General features: G+C 42.9%; 1 long non-coding RNA gene across 1 annotated transcript; it reads left to right on the top strand.

Moving 5' to 3' along the window:
- The first annotated feature begins 1,249 nt into the window (after positions 1 to 1,249).
- On the top strand, positions 1,250 to 2,508 carry LOC134943892 (uncharacterized). Its single transcript, XR_010181814.1, has 3 exons — positions 1,250 to 1,357; positions 1,969 to 2,118; positions 2,228 to 2,508. It is a non-coding gene; the product is annotated as an uncharacterized LOC134943892 (long non-coding RNA).
- Positions 2,509 to 3,605: the final 1,097 nt, after the last annotated feature.

Raw genomic sequence — 3,605 nt, 5'->3', positions numbered from 1 at the left:
GAGGAGGTGAAAGAATAATCTAACATATGTCCTAATGTTGACTATATATGTTTTTCAGGTGATGGGGGTTACGGCTGCTACTCTTGGCTCCTTACTCCATTGTCCCAACCTGATTCTCCTGCTGAACACAGTTATAATCATGCACATAAGGCTACGCGGAATGTGATAGAAAGATGTTTTGGGGTGCTGAAGTCACGTTTTCGGTGTCTGGATAAATCTGGTGGCCTTTTGTTGTATAGTCCCTCAAAGGTGACTCGAATTGTGTTTTGCTGCTGTTTTCTCCATAATCTGTGTTTAAGTCAACATCTGGCACATGATGAGGGAGAAAGCAGTCAGCAAGCAGAGGAGTTAGAACCATCTGGTGACAGTGTGAGTACAAATGTAGGGAGGCAGGTACGTCAAGAAGTTATCCAGCGATATTTTACAGGTCAGTTTTATTATGCTGTAATTATCCTTCACTAAACACTTTGCTCTACTTTCTATTGTGTGTTTTGTTACTTACTGTTTGTTGTTTATAGTGGTGTGTCCATTGTGCTTAGTTGATGCTAACAAAACATTTACAGTCATTACCCTGGAAAAACATACATACATACATACAGACCAGCTTCATAAATTTTGGAGACGGACACAGGAATGTGTTTTATAGTCAAATTTTTGATTTTATTTTTCAAACAAAAAAGTTATTTTTTTCGCTTGTGTGTGCTGGGTGCTGGCTCACTGGCACGTGCTCTTGAGGAACGCCGAACAGGGGAGGTTACTGGCGTTTGGATAGGGGTCGTGGTCCCCGAGCTGCATGTGACTTGCTGAGCTCCCATCATAGAAATATTGCTGCTCAAATTATTTAAACTTGCAATCAGCTGAGTGTTAGTAGCAGTGTGGCTGGCTACAATCCTGGATAAGGACTCATTCACCACTTGATTGTGTTGAATGAGCTGAACGAGTGCCTGCTGATGGCGCTGTTGCTCATCTATAATGCGGGTTAAATGTGCATTCATTTGGCTGTTTTCTGCCCTAATTTGCTCCATTGAGGTAGCCATTCGCCCTACTTGTACTATCAGTCTGCCCGAGTTGCGACTAATACGCGGTAGATGATGGGGCAGACTGGCAAGGTGTTGTGTATGTTGGGTCAGGCTGGCATTGCTTTGGGCCTGTTGGCTTGTCCAACTGGCCCAGAAATCGTCAGGAATTTGGCTTGGGGGCGGAGCTTGTGCCAGTTGGGGACTGATGGATGCTTGTGGTATATCCTGCAACTGTATTGGCATGCTTGGGTCAACAGCTGTCAGTTGCAGTGTGATGGATGGCTGTTGGTCTGGGCCCTGCTGGTCCACGGCGGACATCAAGTTGTGCTCTGTATGGGGTGGGCAACATGCAATGTTTTATTATTTTTAAATTTTCATGGCTAATGCAACACATTAAGACATTCATAATACTCCATTTTTGAATTATTAACACTTGTTTTTCTCAACTTTAACCAGTTTAAAGCTAGTGTTAAAAATATACCAACACAGGCGCTAACATAGACAGATTTGCATATTCCTCACCTAACTAACTCCCCTCCACATCATTACACTGTTAGATTCCCTCACCTCACGACGATATAGCCTACTTACCTGTATAGTCCAGAGGAGCAGAGCAAGTAAGCCATCTACATACTGGACAGGGGCGATGTGTGAACACTAGAATGGTGTGGGTTTTTTTGGGGCAAAAATTAATTGTATTCATTTTTTTTGAAAATGTGAACGTGTGTGTGCTTAATTTTTAATCAAATCTGATCTTTTCATACAAATAGGTTGTCGACACCATCCACTAAGACCTTATATAATTTGATTAAAGCACCTTTAGCAATTTAAGACGTTACATCACATTGCTTGTTGTTGAAAACATGTAAACTCCAAACAAACTAACAACATATTAAGTGTACTGTGTATATTATTGCTTATGTGTTTAATTTATGTTTTTACTCACCAGATAACTGAGGTGATCTGGGCTCATCACTCTGCGAACTCGCCAATAGTGCCAGTGGTGGCTGGGGTGACACTGCCGAAAGTCTTCGCCTGGGTGGGGATGATGGAGGTGCGGAATCAGACCCAAGACGCCGTGTCTTAGTTGGCCTCCTGGGTAAGTGGCCCAAGCCCTGTGATGGCCGCCTTACAGGAGGTCGGCTTCCAGAAGCAGAACCTAGGTGCAAAATTAAGAATTAATATTTTGTACTTCTATGTGTTTTCAGAATATGTGACTACAGTGAAGACTTACCTGCAATCCCTGCCTCATCCTGACTTGTCTGAGGCCTGTCTGGGTGGCTGGTCTGTGTGACTGTTGAAAAAGTGACCCCAACATTATTACCATGTATTTTGAAAAATGACCCACTGAAACCCATTAATGTACTGTAAGCATCTATTAGGTATTGTTTCAAACAAATATTTAAGCTTAAGTGCTTCTTGATTCCTGATTTTTAGTTGTATATTAAAATGCACTTGATGTGGCACACAATAAATGTATCCAAAATTTGATTTTTGCCTCAGATATTGCAGAGATTGAGTAGTTGCAAATGTTTTAATAATGTAATGATTTAAAAATTGCCCCTCTTTTCAGTTAGTTACTAAAAAATACCTTTTGTTGATTTAAATCAAACACACATGTTCAAGTATTATCGCCAAAAATTGAGCCAAAAATTTAAAAATATTTTAGATAAAACACTGCACATGTTTTGGTAATAAAATAAATTTAAAATATTGCATAAACAAGGAGAAAAAAGAACATTATAAACACAAACACACCTTAAGGGAGCATAGGCCTGCAATCTGTTTTGAGTTAAAAAATGCATCCTTTACACTTTAAAAATGATATTCTCTACATTTTACTGACATTTTAAGAACAATATAACAAATCAAACTTACCATCCTGCGTGGGTCGGTCCGAATCCCGGACATGAGTAGCAGACACCACTTCGCAAGGAATCAATGCCCGCACAGGCTCCTCCCAGTCCCGATAGCTTACACGTAAAGGTGGCCCACCTCCGGTTCTCCGTGCAGATTTGGACTCTTTGGCCATCTTGGCCTTGACACGCCGCTTAATATCGTAAAAACGCTTGCGGCACGTGTCCTCTGTCCGCCTCACCACACCCTCACTATTCACAGCAAGTATGACTTGCCCCCACAGGGCAGACTTCCTGCGGGAGGACACCCTGGCAGCATCCTGACCAAACAATTGGCGATGGTGCTTCATCAGCTCACGCACCAACGCCATGTTTTCAGCATAGCTGAACTTTATATTCCTGCCAGTCTTGGTAGTGGTGCGTGGCTGCGGAGCCACAACACCATCACTATCACTGGAAAATCCAGCAACAGGCACCCCCTCCTCCTCCTCCTCACTAACCTCCTCCCTCTCACTACCCCCCTCCACCTCACTACCAGCCTCCACCTCACTACCAGCCTCCACCTCACTACCAGCCTCCACCTCACTAACCTCCGCCACCACACTGACCTCTGAGTCGGACATGACAAACAACATAAAACACAGAAAAATGAAAACACAAAACACACTCCTCCACTACTCCTACTACACACCACACAGCCAACACACACGCTCACTCACTCACAAACAAT

The sequence above is a fragment of the Pseudophryne corroboree genome, chromosome 7 (genome assembly GCF_028390025.1).
Source record: "Pseudophryne corroboree isolate aPseCor3 chromosome 7, aPseCor3.hap2, whole genome shotgun sequence".
NCBI lineage: Eukaryota > Metazoa > Chordata > Amphibia > Anura > Myobatrachidae > Pseudophryne > Pseudophryne corroboree.
Note: the sequence above shows the minus strand (reverse complement) of the source record. Positions and strands in the feature narration are given on the sequence as shown.